A 20,920-nucleotide genomic window follows, 5' to 3' on the forward strand; every position below is an offset into this window, starting at 1 on the left:
ATGGTCGGGAAACGACGGGGAAATAGACCTTTTCACTATTGAACTTGAAGTAATCTTAAAAATTATCATAAAAAAATTTTCATAAGGAGGATATGTATCACCATTATTAAAGAGCAAAGATGTAAAATCAATCTGAAAATTTTAAATGCTAATCTTGTTCGGAGACTGTACAAAAACAATAAATCGTGAAAAATAAAAATTTTCGCGAAAATAATGTCATTTTAATGTTCACCTAATTTCTTAGTTTTCGAAAATTTACTTTTTGTTTTCAGTATGGCTGAGTTCAATCGACTGCTGCATTGGATTGGTTAAACTTACAAAGTCGAGGATGGTTATAGCAAATGTAGAAAAGAGTCTGGTTGCCGTTTATCAACATTTTTTTCATAAAAAAACGATTTTATATTTTGGGTTTTGAGCAACTTTAGGCCTATGTTTCCCCTCTGTGCGTCGTTTGAAGCACAACCATCGTTTTTATTCACAATTTCTTTGCACCAATCCACAAGAGCCTCTCTTTGAAGGATTGTCCAATTTTGTTGGATCTAACTAGAAAAATCTATTTTTGCGGCCAGGAGTTCATGCAATATCAAATGTTAGTTGGTGGAAGAAATGCCCAAGGATGCCTCTATCTCACGGTATATAGCATGGCAATTTTGCATTATCACGCACGGTTTAATTTTTTTCTGCCACAACGGCCGATTTTGGGCGACCCTCACGACCTTCGTTTTTTGACTGGTGTCGGCCACGATTGAATTCAGAAAACCAGTTGTTCATAGTGTTCTAGGATGGCCCTTTATCGCCATACAAAGATTTCATTTGATCGATGCACTCTTGCCGTTATTATCTAAGTCGAAAGTTGTGAAAAATGGTCGGAAGAAAATGTTCATAAGCTAATTCCATTTTTTTGCAACATAACACTAGGTCGTATGACGAACTGTCCTAAGTACATATAGGATAAAAAATTGTCCGAAAAACATTCGAATGGCGCCTGGTAAAACGCGGTGTTGCCTAAGCCAGGTAATTTTCGTGCAGGCCTCGTATATGTATCCATAATGGTTCATTACGAAATAATGAAAATAATATACAACGTTGCGCAATCACACATACATACTAGGGTTATGTCTTCTTGAATTTTTTTCTTAAAAATGATTTCCTGTAGTGAGAATAAACTTTTGCCCATTAGTGGCTAAAATGACATTCATTCCATACTCATTCATTCATATTTTTTTTCTTTTTTTTTTTTGAAAGAAATCTTCGAAATGAAAAAAATTCTCAAAAAATAACATTTTTCCACACAAACCCGCACAATCCACTTTTAATTTTTATGATATATGAAATAAAGTTATATAATATTAAATGATATATGTGTAATAATACGATGATAAAATTAGTGGGAAACAAACGGCTATGTCATTTTGTTTATGTCGTGTTCCCCTATACCTTCATTTCAGTTAAATATCTGCTTACAGTGTCTTCAAAAAATTGTCAAAAGGTCTGGAAAATAAACAAAATAAAAGCTTTTCTTATCGAATCACTTTATATCTAAGATTTTACGCAATCTTAAGTAAAATCTCATCAAAATATCATACAGGGGTATGAGGTTATAAAAAGTCATAACCCTAATACATACATACATATATTCCCAACAACATCCCCCAAAAGAACAAGGGAGACTTCGCAATCATATAAATATATTCGCGGAAAACTAGTGGTGTAGTGTGCCAAATTGAGTGATTATTTTTTGGCCACTAAAATAAGTAGTTAAATAAGTAGTCACGACTTCACATTTAAGGCTATTTACCATAAAGATTTAATATATTTTCTTCTTATTGTTACTTAAGCATACATAAATTGATTTCTAGCTACCCCATCTATTATAACAAAATGTTTATTTTTGTTGTTGTTGTCTAGAAAATACCACTATCTAAACTGTTAGCGGATACACTTGATTTTTATGGTGTCATGTCAATAAATCTTTGCACAAAAAGTTAGCGAACGAACTTCGTCAAAAAATTAACGGCGCGTAAAGATTTATGTGAACTTTATATAATATTGAAATGCTAACATGACATAGGAAAAATGTCGTTGTTTTGTTACTTTCTTGTTCTATGTATGAATATCTATGTGTAATGGCTGTTGAATGTGATAAATGTGCTATCTAATATTATTATTAAATTCCGAAACTTTTCTTGCAATGTATTCCATTCTAAAACACCTAAAGCCAACCTTTATTAGAAAATATTTTAGAAAAATTATCATCTTATTGGTAGTTAATACAATTTGTATGATATCACCTCATAGTTCGATAGTCCTTTCTGTTCATGTCCAAATAAATTAAAAACTCATTTTTTTCCATAGATTTTCATTGATTTGTAAAACGGCGGATATTGGTTGACAGTCACATAGTCTGACATATTTGCTTGTAGTAGCAAAAATGGCAAAATTTAAAATATTGAAAAATCTCAATGTTCCTCAATCAAGGTGATGAATTTGAATGAACTCAAATATATTTGGCAATATTAAGTACAATATGTCGATAACATATAATTTTACTTATGTATGTATTGGTTTTCCGAAACATATGCGTACACATTTAACTACAAAATTATTCTATTACTTTTAGCGGGATGTTGGATGACATGGACCACATAAGTATGTTATAAGAAACAGCCCTGACAGGTTTTAAGATGACAATCTTCGAGATTTTTATACCCTCCACCATAATATGGAGGGTATAATTAAATTTGTCATTACGTTTGTAACACATCGAAATATTCATCGGAGACCCTTTAAAGTATATATATTCTTGATCAGGGTAAAATTCTAAGTCGATATAACCATGTCCGTCCGTCTGTTAAAATCAATATACAGCTCGCAATTTTTAAGATAGAGCTTTCTAATTTATTATAGAAGTTTCTATTATGCAATATTTAATTTTCTCAATATTCCTCCGAAATTAATGAAATTGGTATTTAGTTCTCATTTGAGGTATACAACTTTCCATATGAAATTTGTGGGTATAGGTCCACGCCTTCATATAGCCCCCATAGAAGGGTACCCCCAGATTTTCGGTATTTTGAAGGTTATGGCCACAATAATCCATTGAAATGACTGAAATTTGGTATTTATTCTTCGTTAGGGGTATTCAACCCTCTAAATTTGTTGGTATAGTCCACGCCTTAATACAGCCCCCATAAACGGTACCACCCGACTTTCGGTATTTTGAAGGTTTTAGCTTGGTAATCACACCGAAATGGCTGAAATTTGACACTTAGCCTTCGTTGGGAATATAAACTTTTCCCCCAGAATTTTGTTGGTATGAGCCCACGCCTTCATATAGCCCCAAAGAAGGGTACCTCCCGATTTCCGGTATTTTGAAGGTTGTGACCTCAATATTTCTCTGATATTGCTGAAATTTGTTATTTAGTCCCCATTTGAGTTACAAAACTTTCCATATGAAATTTGTCGGTATAGGTCTACGCCTTCATATAGCCCCCATAGAACGGTACATCCAGATTTTCCTTTTTTTTTTGAGTGTTGTGGCCACAACAACAAACAGAAATGTCTGAGATTTGGTATTTACTCTACGTTGGAAGTAAAACCCTTTTCGTGGGTATAGGTGCAAGTTTCGATATAGTCCCCATAGATCGGTACCTCCCGAATTTCGTAATTGTGAAGGATGTGACGTTAATATCCCACCGAAATGACTGACATTTGTTATTTAGTCCTTCATGGGGTTATAAAATGTTCCAGAAAAGAATTATCAGTATAGGTCCACGTCTTCCTATATCCCCCATAGAAACGTACATCGTCATTTACGGTATTTTTTAGGTTTTAACCAGGGTTTAAAAGCCAGCATCTAAAAACATTAGCATTAGCTGTACACTTCAACTGCTGCACAATATTCACACACACGGCTAAATAAGCAACCGAACGCATGTTTATTTTTGTACATTTTTGCTTATTTCGTTTTTTGCGCCTAATCTTTTTTTCGTTAGGCATAATCGACAACCACGCTACATATTTAGCAGTCGGCTGACCATTCGTCGCAGCGAATTAGCCAGAGAGGGTGTTTTTTTGTCATTAGAGTTGCCAACGCAGTAATAAAAAAGATGTCATTTAATGTCAAAATGCTCCCATCATATGGTAGAACCTAAAGAATACTAATTATTATTCTTTAAAAATAAAAAAAATATATATTTTGAACGGCTTCACCAAAAATTCACATGTCCTTTGAACGAAAAAGTGGAATTAATTATATCGTGATTTTTAATGCATTACACTGCTAACCCTGATCCCGAAAACAATTGTTTGCTGAAAACATGGAACATGGCTAAGCCGTTGAAACTTTGTTGCTTATTCTCTTTTCTGATATGTGTTGATCATGTGTGCTGCAAAATATGAGTATACGTGTCTGATGCTTTTTTATTAAAGCGACAATATCAAATAGCATCAGCATCGCTAGCAATATTTTTGTGAAATTTGTTGCTACATGTTGCCGTTGTTCATTGTTGCTAAACATATTTCGAAGAAATTTTAGCAGGCAAAGCTGCAAATATTCGGTGCTTTTGCTAATATGGCGTTAGCATTTTAAACCCTGGTTTTAACCACATTATCCTACTGAAATATCGTAAATTTGGTATTTAGTTTTCTTTGAGTCTAAAAACTTTACGCCAGAAATTTGTCGTTATAGATCGACGTTTTGATATAGCCCCCATAGAGCGGTACCTCCCGAATTTCCGTATTTTGAAGGTTAGCGATATTGTTTTACCGAAATTGCTGAAATTTGGTATTAAGTCTTTTTCATAAACCAAAGGAAACTAATTGTTCCATTTTACTTTAATACCACTCCTGGTGGAGGCTATAACAAGTTTTTAATGTAAGAAACACTTCAAAGACAATAAAAATAAATTTTGATTTGGAAAAGGAATTATACCGTTACATGGCAAGCTGCCAAATATGAATTATCCAAGTATTTTTAAAAAAAAGTGTTAAAAAACGCGAATGTGTATCAATAAAAAGTTATATTGTTTTCTAAAATATTATCCAGCATGACTTATAAACTTTTGCAACCGCTCAAACCTATTGTCGAAGCACTTTTTCCACTCCGATTGAGACACCTCCAAAACATGTTTTTTAACGATCTAACAGCATCTTCTAGCGACGAAAATCCATTAGTTGTCAATGAGAGCGGTACCTTAAGCTTCTTTATGAGCGATATTTTTTCAGAACATTTCGAAGCTGAAAAACGTTATCTTGTGTTACTTTTATAGCGGCTCATAAAATAAAGGACAAAAAGGACATTGAAGGAAACGAGTTAGAAGGTCGAAGTGCTCAACGAAAATAATCCTCATTCGATTTGACTGAAGACATGTCATCTCAAAAATAAGCTAAAGCCACAGTGAACAAAGATATAACGCTAATTACTGATGGCTTACAGGGTCTCCAGCAAAAAATTCATCACGCCATAACGCGGAAGTTCGACTCACGGCGGATCTGTCCTTCGAGATTCTTAATACACTCACCAAGGACTTTCTTCCCCAAGAGAAATTTTCCGTTCCCCAGACTTTCACCTCCATTTTGTTGCACACTGTAATTTAGCTGACTAGAATTTCAGAAATAACATGCAATTTTCTATATTTTACCCGAGGGTGTTTGCAGTTCTCCACCGGGCGCGTCCCCACCTGCGGTTGAGGGGCTTTGTTCAACACTTACGTTCTAAAACTTTAGGGCTTCAATAATTCTAAAGACTGCTGTTCTTTCAACATCCACTCAGTGTTTCCTATAATGTTGGATTTGATTGCACAGTGTTAGATAAGAAGAAAGTCGTCCGCTATTAAGTTGAAATGGCGTAGATTTGTACTCTTTAATATGAAGAAAAATCTTTCTAATATGTACTTCCAAAATTTTGAATTAGGGTAATTTGTACCTAAATACATGCATCCTAAACTTTTAACCCTTATTTCATCATACAAATGTACACAGTTAATTTTTGTTGCACAGTGTTATTACCTGCTATTATTACCCACCCTTCAGTAACTAACACAAATGGGAAACAAATACAAAATCAATAAGTGTGGGTTGTTTTTTAGAACTTTTCTACTTGACTGGTTCAGCCAATTTGGAAACATTATTAATTTTTACTTTCTCCAGTTCAGCTGTGGATTATTTCCAGTTTTTTGATTAGACCAAAACAAAATCTTACAACAAAACAGATTTGGTAGATGCACATATGTTTTTCCCAAAGAATTTCACACATTCTTTTGAAAAATTATCACCTGATCGATTGATGTCCACTTGTTTCAAAACAAACGATTTCCAATTGAACACACACATGTACATAAATTGAATTCGAAATTGATTCGAAATGGTCAATAAATTTATAATGTTTACTTTGTGCCATTGCAATCATTTCTAAATATCAATGTTTTCCTATAATCAAATGAAGTGCTTAACAAAAATATTTAAAAGAAAACGAAAAAAAAAACATATCATTGATTACTCGTACAAGCAATTTCAAAACAATGTTTCCATTTCCAGAAAAAATAAACTAGTGAAATAGAATGTTTTAGTTTAGTTTCTTCGTGTCGATTTCAAAATAAATAGTAAAAAAGAAATTAAAATGCATGCCAACAGGTGCAGTTTTACAAAATTTTGGGGGAGTGATATTACTGACGCCCACCACCCATTGGCAAACTTTTCATTGTAAAATAAAATCCAGTTTTATTTCGTTGTAAAGTTCCAAATCAAATAGTTGGAAATGTTGTTTGTTTTTCTTTCGTTCTTCAATTTAAATATCCAACACATGTTCGTTCACAGATGCATTTGGCTGTGTGTGTGCGCAGAAAAACGGATATTCAAACAGAGAGTGATTCATGGTTGCGGATATTTTTTTGGGTTTGTTTTCAAACAATTATCGCTAAAGTTTCTGCATTTATCAATTAAAAAGGCATTCGCAAAACTTTTTTCCAACATTCCACCATGTTTTTTGCTTGACAGAATCAGCGAATGGTTACATTCAACATATCGTAGAGTTATTCAAAAAATTAGATTCGTTCTGAATTTCGTTTGTGCATTTTTTTCGTGGCTAATGAAATTACCTACAATTATCAACACGTCGAATATAGTTCGCTTCTTTATAGTATGAATGTAGGGTTTCGTCGATGGACAGGAAACCCCCGGTAGTAAAAACGCCTACTACCATGAAAAAAGCGGAGGAAAAAGAAACATCTTAAACATTGGTTTATAAAGAAGCAAGAAGCAAGAAGATAGAAAAGAAGAAGAAAACTATTTTAGTGGATGTATGTCCACATTTGGGTATAACCCCCATATAAATGTACCGCCCGATTTTTGGTATTCTGACGACTTTAGCAAAATTTTCCAAACAATTTGATTGCAATTGGTATAAAGGGAATAACATGCCGCATGACAGATGGGGGTAGCTGGAATTTTTGCATTGCATACTGGAGACCTTCCCCAGTATTCAAAATAAATATCGAAATTCACAAATACTCTCAACATAAATAAATAATAATAATTTTAAAAATACCAGAAAAAGTCATTTACAAGGAATTGTGCATCGCTTATAAAATCGTATCCGCATATTGTGCGAACGAGTAAAGTCTAAGTTCAATTAGATAATAGGACCATATCAGTGCGGCCTTAGACCAGATCTTCACCATTTGGAGAAAAATCAAGGGAGGCAGATCGAAACCTACCATATTTTTGTCGTCTATTTGGCTGCAATCGGAATCACACAATATTAAACAAAATTCACATGCTTCTCCCTTATGCCAGCGATATCGACATCATAATTCGACCTAAGCAAGTATAAGTGAAGGTATACACTTTAAGGGTATAAGAAGAATCTGCTAGGCTAGGGATTACAGTAAACGACAATATTTATCGTATCGACGCGCAATACGTCTACTGATCCTATAGCATCTGAGGAAGATTGCACTAGAGCTGCCAAACCATCGATAGAAATATCGATGTTATCGATACATATTTTTTACGCCAATATCGATGTATAGTTTTTTTTATCGATATTATCGAAATTTTTGACATCACTAAAGAACAGCCGTGGAAGCATTGGCCGGAATTTTTTAAAGCAAATTGTTATTCCCGGTCTACACTAGAGTGACTTCATTGAACAATTTTCATGAAATTAGGCGTTCTTAAATCGAGTTCCTCATTACAGCAATTAAAAAATTACTTTAGTATGGAACTCGATCTGAGGACGCTTAACTTCATTTTTTCAATGAAATCACCGTGACTTAACAGATGTGATTGGTTCTATAAGCTTTTTGTGTAAACGAATAAAAAGTTTTCATAAAGCTTTTTGAAAGCTCAAATAGAATGGCGTTTATGAGATCGGTAAAGATGTGACCAACACTTTCAGATAGTTTTGGGGCTTAGGGTGGGATAGGAGCGTGCTGGGTCGCCACCACCGACATCAGCCCAAACACCAAGGAGGTTGATTAAGAATTTACCTTGGAATTTAACGGCCAACATTTCTGTATGCATTTGTTTGAGAAGAAGAATAATTTGATGGGATAGCTGCTGTATTGAACGCAATAACGCGCAGATTTAAGGGACAAATCAACACGGAAACCTTGGAAGTAGAAGACAACGGCAAAGACGAGAACGGTGGTCAACAAGTTGGGAAAGTTTTGACGGTAGAAGGCTTTACACAAAGCACGAACCTTATCGTTACGGGTGGCCATGAAGTAGAACAAGGCAATAACGTCAATTTCCAATAACAAGCCCATTTGTAACGGTGGTGGGTGAGAAGGCTTTCCGTACAAGGTTTTCGCAAATGTTGGTGGAGATGAAAAGAAACATACGGGAACCCAAGCCAACCCCCATTTCCAACAATTCATCGAAAAGCAACACAAGCAAACCGGAGCACATTAATCGAAACCATTAATCTAGCGGCGCGAAAGTAAAAAAATCAAAGTATAAAATTGCGAAATGTTTTCCATTGTATCGATTGCAGACACTCTGCTGACTAAAATTTTGTTTTTTGTTGTAAATATTCACTCAGTTATTCACTGTCAAGTGCAAGAAATATTGAAATTGTTGCTAAAAACCTGATTTCATATTTGTTTAAATGTTAAATAAATTCGTAATAGGGGAGGGTGTAAGTTAAATTTAAAAATAAAATTTGGGGCCTAAAGTTACATAGTTATATAGCAATAAATTTTCAAAAATTATAATTTTTTATGTTTTTAGCGCAATATACTTTTGTTGCATGGAGCGTAACTACAATGGTTCTCTAAGGTACAGTCCATTTTTATACCCTCCACCATAGTATGGAGGGTATATTAAGTTTGTTTTTCCGTTTGTAACGCATTGAAATACTCATTTGCGACCCTATAAAGTATATATATTCTTGATCAGGGTAAAATTCTGAGTCGATCTGTGCTCGTCCGTCCGTCCGTCCGTCCGTCTGTGGTAATCACTCTAGCATCCACAAAAATTGAGATAGGACGCTCAAATTTTGGGAAAATGCGTCTTTTGTTTGCAGGCAGGTCAAGTTCGATGATGAGCTATATCGGTCCACGTTTTGGTATAGCCCCCATATAACGGTACCCCCCGATTTACGGTATTTTGACGATTTTAGCTACATTTTCAGACCGATATAGCTATAATGTGACATTTAGGGTTCTTAGGTGTCAATAAACTTATATAACAAAAGTTGTGGACATAGGTCCACGTTTTGGTATAGCCCCCATATAACGGTACCCCCCGATTTACGGTATTTTGCCGTTTTTAGATACATTTTCAGACCAATTTAGCTATAATTTGACATTTACGGTTCTTAAGTATCAATAAACTTATATAACAAAAGTTGTGGACATAGGTCCACGTTTTGGTATAGCCCCCATATAACGGTACCCCCCGATTTACGGTATTTTGAAGTCTTTAGCTACATTTTCAGACCGATTTAGCTCTAATTTGACATTTAGAGCTCTTAAGCGTCACTAAACTTATATAACAGAAGTTGTGTACATAGGTCCACGTTTTGGTATAGCCCCCATATAACGGTACCCCCGATTTACGGTATATTGACGTTTTTATCTAGATTTTCAGAGCGATTTATCTATAATGTGACCTTTAGGGTTATTAAGTGTCAATAAACTTATATAACAAAAGTTGTGGACATAGGTCCACGTTTTGGTATAGCGCCCATATAACGGTACCCCCGGTTTACGGTATTTTGACGTTTTTAGCTAAATTTTCAGACCGATTTAGCTATAAATTGACATTAAGTGTTCTTAAGTGTCAATAAACTTATATAATAAAACTAGTGGACATAGTTCAATGTTTTGGAAAAGCCCCCATAAAACGTTACCTCCCGATTTCAGGTATTTTGACGATTTAAGTCGCATTTCTAGACGGAATTAGCTATAATTTGATATTTAGGGCTCTTAGTGACCAAAAAACTTATATTTGAAAAAATTATGAACATAGGTATATGTTTTGGTATAGCCCCATATTACGGTACCTCCTGATTTTCCGTATTTTGCGATTTATACCTACAAGTTTTAACCGATTTAGCTGTAATTTGAACATTTGACGTTTGAAGTTCTCAGTGGTCACCGCACCTCTCCACCAAAACTGTCTGAAATTTTGGGAAAATGCGTCTTTTGTTTGCAGGCAGGTCAACTTCGGTGGTGGGCTATATCGGTCCACGTTTTGGTATAGCCCCCATATAACGGTACCCCCCGATTTACGGTATTTTGAGTTTTTAGCTACATTTTCAGACCGATTTATCTATAATGTGACATTTAGGGTTATTAAGTGTCAATAAACTTATATTACAAAACTTGTGGACATAGGTCCACGTTTTGGTATAGACCCCATATAACGGTGCCCCCGATTTACGGTATTTTGGCATTTTTAGCTACATTTTCAGGTCGATTAAGCTATAATTTGACATTTAGGGTTCTTAAATGTCAATAAACTTATATAACTAGTGGACATAGATCCATGTTTTGGAATAGACCCCATATAACGTTACCGCCCGATTTCAGGTATTTTGACGTTTAAATTCACATTTCTAGACCGAATTAGCTATAATTTGATATTTAGAGTTCTTAGTGGCCAAAAAACTTACATTCGAAATAATTCTGAACGTAAGTCCATGTTTTGGTATAGCCCCATATAACGGTACCTCGGTATAACGGATTTCGGTATCCACATATAACGGATTTTCGGTATTTTGAGAATTTTACCTACAAGTTTTAACCGAATTATCTGTAATTTGAACATTTGACATTTGAAATTCTTAGTGGTCACCACACCTCTCCACCAAAAATTGTCAAGAAAGGTTGATGTATTGATAAAGCTCCATATAAAAGTACCTCCCGATTTTCAGTAATTTGATGATTTTAACTACAATATTAAACCGAACTAGCAGTAATTTGACATTTGAAGTTCTTAGTGGTCACAACACCTCTCCATAAAAAATTGTCAACATAGGTCCATGTTCGGATATAGCTCCCATATAACGGTACCTCCCAATTTTCAGTAATTGGCAATTTTAGCTAAAATTTTTAACCGAACTAACTGTAATTTGACATTTGAAGGTTGTAGTGGTCACCACACATCTGCATCAACAATTTTCAACATAGCCCCAATATAACGATACTTCCCGATTTTCGGTACTTTGAGGATTTTACTTAAAATGTTTAACCGAACGTAGGTCCATGTTTTGGTATAGCCCCAAAACAAACCTCCCGATTTTCCGTACCTTAGCTTTATTTTTTGGACGAACTTTCTGTAATTTGAAATTTAAAAGCCAACAAAAATTGTTCATTTATGTTCATATTTTCGTATAGCCCACATACCTCCGAACTAGCTGTTAATGACATTTGAAGTTCCCACGTTATGTACCGATTTTCGGTATTTTGAGGATTCTAGCTACAATTGTTAACCGGATTAGGAGTTATTTGACATTAAAGGCTCCCATTAAAAACTGTCAACATAGGTCCATGTTTTATTATAACCCCTATATAACGGTACCTCCCAATTTCTAACCCACCAAAAATTGTCAACATACATAGTTAGATATAGGCACCATAAAAAGGGCCCACCGAATGAAACATTTTATGTACATTATCTGAAAACTAATTATTCCATTTTAGTTTAGAATATTTTATGGTGGAGGGTATGAAAAGTTCGGCCCGGCCGAACTTAACGCTTTTTTACTTGTTTACTAATTAATTTGGACTTCCTAGATTCCGAATAACAACAATTTAGCTGCAAATAGCTGCAACTCTTGCTGATAAATGGTCTTGAAAAATAGTTTAAATCCTCAAAATTCCACCGAGAAACTCCTATACCAAAATTCAGCTTATTTGTCTGAAAATGTAGACAAAATCCTAACAGTACCGAATATTGGAAGGTAACGTTATATGGGGACAATATCAAAACGTAGACCTACGTCCACAATTTTTGGTGGAGAATGTTTGTGTCCACTGGTAACCCCAAATACCAAATTACACCTAATTTGGCCGAAAATGTAGTTTTAAACTCCCAAAATACTGAAATCGAATCTTACCACCAAATAGGGCCTACAATTTTTGTAATTAATCCTAGTTAAATACAAAAAACATCAAGAAAATCGAAGAGTTCAATTATTATTAAAAACTGATTGTAAATATTAAATCGCGAAAATTGCATCCAAACCCACTGCGCAATTTTATTTCTATTTTTTATTAGATAGCTGATAAAAAAATAAACAAGGAAAAAAATTACTAGTCGGCTTTGCCGATAGAGATATGTATACCCTCAGACTATGTGAATTGAAACTTGCATCTACGGACAGATCGAATATTTTAAGAGTCTTTTCTGAATTTTGTCTATTTTGGATGTGAACCACTAGTCATTTCAGTGGGTCATGGTATAACTTTTGGACCAGTATGCCAGGAAGCATGAACTTGTCCACGAAAACATAATATCGCTGTAAACAGGACCACAACGAACAGGATCTTCGAACAGACCCTAAACTGCACTTAGACACAAATGTTGTACTTTTGTGGGGGAGATACCCTAAGGAGAGGACCGATACGGTCCGAGATAAGTTGCAGTTTAGGCAAAATATTTGGATATACAAAGTTTGGACCAAATTGGTTGCCCCGTTCAAGAGATATCATCAGATATCATTTTAGTGACATTTTTTAAATATTGGGGGGGGAAGAAACGGAAGTTGTGGGAAGGTGTTGCCCATCTTCGAACTGAAACTAAGTTTGGTTATAATATGACGAAGGCAAATTTTGGACCAAATCGGTTGATCAGTTCGAGAGTTATCGTGGGGGTTTTTTACACCTTTCGGGCTGTTTTCTCAAGAAGTATGGATTTGCCAAATAAAAATCAAAGAGATTCGAGAGCAGGTCTTAAAGTGAACTTATCCGAAATTTTGTGTGGGAGATACCCGAAAGAGTGGACCGATTGAGTCCATTTCACCACATTTCACGATGTGCAAAGTATGGACAAAATCGGTTACTCCCATAAAGAGTTATCGTACGCACAAATTTTCGGAACATTTTCGAACTTTTGGGGGGGGAGGTACCGGTAGGAGAGGATCGATATAACCCATCATCGAACTTAAACTAAGTTTGGGCAAAATATTACGAAAGCCAAATTTTGGACCGAATCGGTTGATCCGTTCTAGAGTTATCGTGCTCTCCAGCCAGCCAGATAGACGGGTGGACATAGCTAAATCAACTCCAAATTGTCCAGACGTACTTAGGGTCTAAAACCATTATTTCGATGAGTCACATTTTGCTCCTTAGCATAAATGCTGAGGGTATAAAAATACAAAAAATAGTTTTTTTTGAATAACTATCCGACTTAACTCAGAAATCAAATTTGGCATCACCGTACTCTGTAATTCAAAACCGTATGACAAAACAAAAGACAACGAAGACCGTGGTATCCCCCAAACTGCAAAGATATTGCAATAAGTCTACTTTTATAGTTAGTTCAGCTTATTGGACAAAGGTTCTTTCTGTGCGCAAGCAGACACAAACACTTGGCAACCTTATATCATACCAACATTTTTGAATCAGTTTTTTTTTTTATTTTTTGTTCAAAAGTCTGTAATATTGATGCCTGCGGAGTTTTAGCAAAAGGGAGTTGTCGAATTAACCTGCCTACGTACATAACAGTTAACAAAATTTGTGTCTAAAGTCGCACGTAATGCTCTTTTTGGTTTAGGAAATATTTCGAGAAAAAAAAGTGGTAGTATTCTTTTGTTGCAAACATACGTATGTATGTATCTTGTGAGTGGCCTCGTCCTACATACATACATAAGATAGAACACATAAAACAATTATTTTCTAGTTTAAGTTATAGGCTGGCTTCAAGTATAATAGAATAAATTCAAACGGTATTTGTAGCTTTAGCATTAAAGCACACAGGTTTATCCTGCCCACGCAGCACACGAGAGAGGGGAATATATTGTTCCTCAGTTTTGAAAAAAAGAACCAGAGTATACAGTAGAAAATCAAGAGGTATCAATAACTCAAATTGATGTCTTTATAGCAGGTCTGTAGAGACGAATAAGAAAACCTGCCGAATAAAAAGACGAATAAACAAGTAAGAAAGTGTCAGTCGGCTTTGCCGACAGATATATACCCTCAGCCAATGTAAAGCGAAACTTTCACTTCCGGACAGATCAATGTATTTAAGGTCTCTTCAGAATTTTGTGGCCTTTTTGGACATTTGAACTTGGGCCATTTTAGAAGTTAAACTAAATTTTGATAAAATATTAGGTGATCCAAAGCTTGGACCAAATTGGTTACCCCATTCAAGTGATATCGTCCTAGCATTTTAGTGACATTTTTTAAATATTGGGGAGATGTACCTAAAGTTGTGGACCGGTATTGCCCATGAAACTAAGTTTGGATATAATATGACGAAGACCAAATGTTGGACCAAATTGGTTGAACAGTTCGAGAGTTATCGTGCTCTCCGACAGTGACGTAGAGGTTTTTACAACTTTCGGGCTGTTTTCCCAAGAAATATGGACTTGCCCCTGAAAAAACTTTTACCGTCGTAATGGAGGTAGCGAATGCAAATCGCTTCAACAAAAATCAAAGTGATTCGAGACCAGGTCTTAAAGTGAACTTATCTGAAATTTTGCATGAGAGGTACCAGAAGGAGTAGACAAACATAGTCCATATTCGAACGTGATCTATATCTGGTAGATATATTAGGATGTGCACAGTATAGATTACATCGGTCACCCCTTCAAGAGTTATCGTGCGCAAAATTTTTCCGAACATTTTTGAAGTTTTGTGGGGGAGGTACCTGAAGGAATGAACCGATATAGCCCATCTTCGAATTTAAACTATGTTTTGATAAAATATTACGAAGGCCAAATTTTGTACCGAATCGACAGATCCGTTCGAGAGTTATCTTGCGCTCCAACCACAAGGTGTCATAGGGACTTTTTGCTCCTTTCTGGCCATTTTCTCAGGAAGTATGGACTTGGCCCTAATGAAACTTGTACCGCCGTATGGAGGGAAGTGAATACAAGATGTTGCAACAAAAATCAAAGCGATTCGAGAGCAGGTCCTAAACTGAACTTATCCGAAATTTTGTGTGGGAGGTACCCGAAGGAGTGGGCCGATTGAGTCCATGTTGAAACCTCATCTAAGTCTGGTAGAAATTTCACGATGTGCAAAGTATGGACCAAATCAGTTACTCCCTTCAAGAGTTATCATGCACACAAATTTTCCGAACATTTTGGAACTTTTGTGGGGGAGGTACCGGAATGAGTGGACCGATATAGCCCATCTTCGAACTTAAACTAAGTTTGGGCAAAATATTACGAAAGCCCAAATTGGAACCGAATCGGTTCATCCCTTCGAGAGTTATCGTGCGCTCCAGCCAGCCAGACAGGCAGACAGACAGACAGACGGACGGACATTGCTCAATCGACTCCAAATTGTCTGAAACACATTTCGTCCAAACATACTTGGGGTCTAAAACCATTATTTCGATGAGGCACATTTTGCCCGTATGAAAGTGTATATACCCTTCATAGCCTAAAGGCTGAGGGTATAAAAATTTGGAAAAGTCTAAATTGAGCATAATTGCTCATCAACCCCTGCATAAATAAGTGATCGATATATGGTGATGTATTCCACCAAGGAAGCTCATTGACCGATGATCGATGTATGGTGATGTATTCCACCCATGAAGCTCATTGAACGCGATCCTGCACATGGTGCTGGCAACTGATGATCTTGTGACCTTTCCCTTCGAATACATATTTCCTGCAGTCGAACTATAGCGCCTGTCTATTTGCGGTATTGGCGCTTATTGTATCGGCAGCAATCATAACAATTGATCCCCTCAGGTTGAAATCATCTATAACATTCTGAGTCTTTCTGCTAGCGCCGCCAACTTCATTTGCTTAAATTCATTCTTGAAGACCACTTCCTGATATTCAGAGCTCTCAAGGTGTTTGCAGTCAAAGTACATTCTCCAGATAAAGCCAAGTACTCCTTCACCCGAGAAGCTTCCGTGTCTATAGCCTTATGAATTCCTGACAGACATGGTTGTGATTGCAATGTCTTTGCAAATCTAATCGCCTTTTACCTTGGTGATATTAAACAATAAATTCTTCTCTTCAATAAAACCTTCTCTTCCAAAATATTAGTTAGATTTCAGAATTTAGTTGATCAAATATATGCGGCAAGTTCAATTTTTTGTTCCATAGGTTTTTTATAAATGTGGTTTCTTTAAAAAAGATCTTTCCTAAGAGGTAACCAACGAGAAGACAAATTTCAGCAAAAAATTCACTTTCCTTTTAACCTTTCAAATTGGATATAAACGGAGTAGCTACCGCAATAGAACCCTAAGAGCATTTCAGCATAAATTTAAAAGAGGTTATTACATTCCTTGACAGTCATAACAAGTAAGAACGGAGTTAGTTATATATGGATATATATGGCAAGATCGGCTCAGAATTTTCCCCTGATCAAAAATATTTATTCTTTATGGAGAAGCAAAAACAAACATAACATTCCCTCCATACTATGATGGATGTGAACGCTGGGAATCTCAAATGTTAAATAACGATAGTTCGGTCAAAAATGTAGCTTAAAATCTCACATACCTAAATATAGGAGGTATGGATTTATTCTATACCCTCCACCATAATATGCTTTGTAATTTGGTATAGAAGTTTCTATTACTCCTAAGATGTTTGGTATTGCCAATGGGCAATATCGGTCCACGTTTTGATATATCCCCCATAGAACAGTACCACACGATTTTCGTTATTTTATAGGGTTTCGCTTCATTATCACACCGAAATGACAGAAATTTGGTACTTAGTCTTCGTTGGGGGTATAAAACTTGTCCTACCAATGTCCCACCGAAATGGCTGAAATTTGTTATTAAGTCTTCCAGAATAGAATTATCAGTATAGGTGCACGTCTTCCTACATCACCCATAGAAGCGTACCCCTTCATTTTGATTTTAGCCACATTATCTTACCGAAATATCGGAAGTTTGGTATTTAGTCTTCTTTGAGTCTAAAAACTTTCCGCCAAAAATTTGTCGGTATAGATCGGAGTTTTGATATAGCCCCCATAGAACCGAATACCGAATTTCGGTATTTTGAAATTGCTGAAACTTGAAATTTAGTCTTCTTCATAAACGAAAGGAAACGAATTGTTCCATTTCACTTCAATACATCTCGTGGTGGAGGGTATAACAAGTTCTGCCCGGTCGAACTTAACGCCGTTCTTACTTGTTGGTGAAGAAATTTCGTGATTGCAGGAACCGAAAATATAAAATTACCGGATGTTCCGTCAAAAAATGTAGATAAAACCCGCTAAATACTGAAAATAGGGAGGTACAGTTATATGGGGCTACGCCAAAACGTGGCCTGTCGAACATGACCTGCCTATGGAAAATTGATACTTGGGGGCAAAAATATAAAGAGGTACTTAGGGGCAAATAAAACGTACATAATTTATAGGGTATTAAATGATTATTTCAATACGTTACAAACGGAAAAACAAACTTAATGTACCCACGGTGCTCCTGAACTAAATTTAAATGGATGGGGGTTACACCTGGGAAACTTTTGCGGATTCTGAAACTACAATGTTCATAGATGAGAAAATTCAAAAAAAAAAACAAAAAATTGCCGGAACGAAAAATTCCAGATTGAAGTTGACTTTTTAAGGTTTTTTTTAGGTTTTCACGATTTTGCTGGGAAACCGCAAGTCCTATCGAAATTGAGCTAAGGAAAATGTAATAGCTATGAAAATTCTCTACAAGATTGACATTAATGATATCTTCGTAGTTTTTACCGTTATTGAGATATAGAAGTTCAAATTGGGACAATGGATACAGTCAATTCATTGTCCTAATTTGAACTCACATATGTATCTCAATAACGGTAAAAACTACGAAGCTATCATACACGTCAATCTCGTAGAGAATTTTCATAGGTACAACATTTTCTTCAGTTCCTTTTCGACTTGCGGTTTTTAAGCAAAATTGTGAAAATATAAAAAAACCTTAAAAATGTCAACTTGAATCACGATCACGATTACTTAACAAGTGAGCAAAGGCTATAGTCAGGACGGGGCCGACCATGTGACACCCTACACCACTACCCCTGTGCATAAGCTTTTCACTGGTAAACATTTCTTTTAGGGAATATAATCCGACTACCACCAAAAATAATATGCCTCTTTCTCTCTGGGACCCCCATAAGCAACCAAACTTTCGTGACCATCCGATCAAAATTACGACCTGTAGCTTGATTGCAAAAAATAGAAGAATTGGATGCATTACCGACTATCTCTGTTGTTTGAGCAGCTACGACAACCTACTTTACATCGTTGTAAAGGTGATATTTTCTACTTTCCTTGCCAGGATTTGCTTTTGATATGCCTCTTAAAGAAACAGAGATATTGGCTTTGAAATAAAACGTAGACCTTTTCTCCAAATAAGTTTTTGCCCATTCCGACCCCTAAATATTATCCGACCATAATTAAAATCAGAAGGCTTCTTCCTCTGTGGGACCCCCATTAACCCCTAAAATTTCGTGACGATCCGATCAAAATTGCAACCTGTGGCGTGATTACAAAATAATCAGAAAATGGGATACATTATCGACTATTGCCATATCTCTGCCCATTCCGACCCCTGAATATTATCCGACCATCATCAAAATCAATAGGCTTCTTTCTCTTTGGAACATCCATTAACCCCCAAAATTTCGTGACGATCCGATCAAAATTGCGACCTGTAGCGTGATTACAAAAAAATCGGAAAATGGGATGCATTATCGACTATTGCCATATCTCTGCTATTTGACCACCTACGACAACCTACTTTACATAGTTGTAAAGGTGATATTTTCTACTTTCCTGGCCAGGATTTGCTTTTGATATACCTCTTAAAGAAACAGAGATATTGGCTTTGAAATAAAATGTTGACTTTTCTCCAAATAAGTGTTTGCCCATTCCGACCCCTAAATATTATCCGACCATCACCAAAATCAATAGGCTTCTTCATCTGTGAGACCACCATTAACCCTCAAATTTTCGTGACGATCCGATCAAAATTGCGACCTGTAGCGTGATTTCCAAAAAAATAGAAAAATGTGATGTATTACCGACTATTGCGATATCTCCGTTATTTGGTTACCTACGCCGACCTAGTTTGCATCATTGTAAAGATGGGATCTTTTACTTTCATAGTCAGGCTTTGCTTTTGGAAAGTTTTCAACCAAAGCTGTGATATTCGTCAATATAATTAAAATCGCAAAAATGAAAATTGGGGTTTTATTTGCTACTATTGTGATATCTTCGTTGTTTGATCACCTACGAGCACCTACTTTACATCATTAGAAAGGTGATATTTTCTGCTTTGATTGTCAGGTTTTGCTTTTGGTATACCCCATATAGAAGCTGAGATATTCGCTTTGGAAAAAAACGTTGTCTTTTTATCCACCTAAGTTTTTTGCCCTTTCCGACCCCTAAATATTATCCGACCATCACCAAAATTAATAGGCTTCTTCCCCTCCGGGACCTCCATCAACATCCAAAATTTCGTGACGATCCGATCAAAATTGCGACCTGTAGCGTGATTACAAAGTTTAGATGGACAGACGGACAGACGGACGGACTGACGGACGGACACACATAGGCAGATCGACTAAGCTTGTCGAGACATTCATTTTTTTGGTATATATAAGTATGTGTCTACGACCATTATTTCGATGCATTACAAACTTTTTGGCCAAAACAACTTATAATACCCTCCCCACATAGTGGTGTAGGGTATAAAAAGCGCTCCGGTGATTTTTTTTGTTTTTTTATTTTTATTTTTCTCATATATGAACATTGTTGTTTTCCCAGGTGTAAGCACCTTCCATTTAAATCTGGTTCAAGAGCACCGTGTACCCTCCATACTACAGTGGAGGGTTTTAAATTTGTGCGTCACCTCCATATTTCAATTTCACTAAGGAGTCAGATTTGGACATAAATCTAATATATTTACGGCATTTGGTGCAAGATACACGCTGTGTATATCCAATTTCAATGAAAGTTGGAAGGTGTAACGTTATTTGCTCTTGGAATAAACTTGGTAAATTATGTTGAAATCGGTTTAGATTGGATATAGCGATTTCATGTATTTGATACAACAACCACTCAAATTCTGTACAATTTTGATGAAATTTGGAAAATAGTCCAAACAAGAACAAAATATATGGAAATCGCGTTCATATATATTTTCAACTGATTTGATCTTTATTTACATATTTAACATTTTGGTCCTTTCCTTAGGCACTACAATTCACCAATAACTTTATGTGGTTTTAAATCAAAGAATATTTCTTATTAGCCCAATAAAATTCGTCATTTCTTCCAATAAA

This window comes from Musca autumnalis, unplaced genomic scaffold (genome assembly GCF_047663935.1).
Source record: "Musca autumnalis isolate F117 unplaced genomic scaffold, ASM4766393v1 scaffold_1, whole genome shotgun sequence".
Classification (NCBI taxonomy): Eukaryota; Metazoa; Arthropoda; class Insecta; order Diptera; family Muscidae; genus Musca; species Musca autumnalis.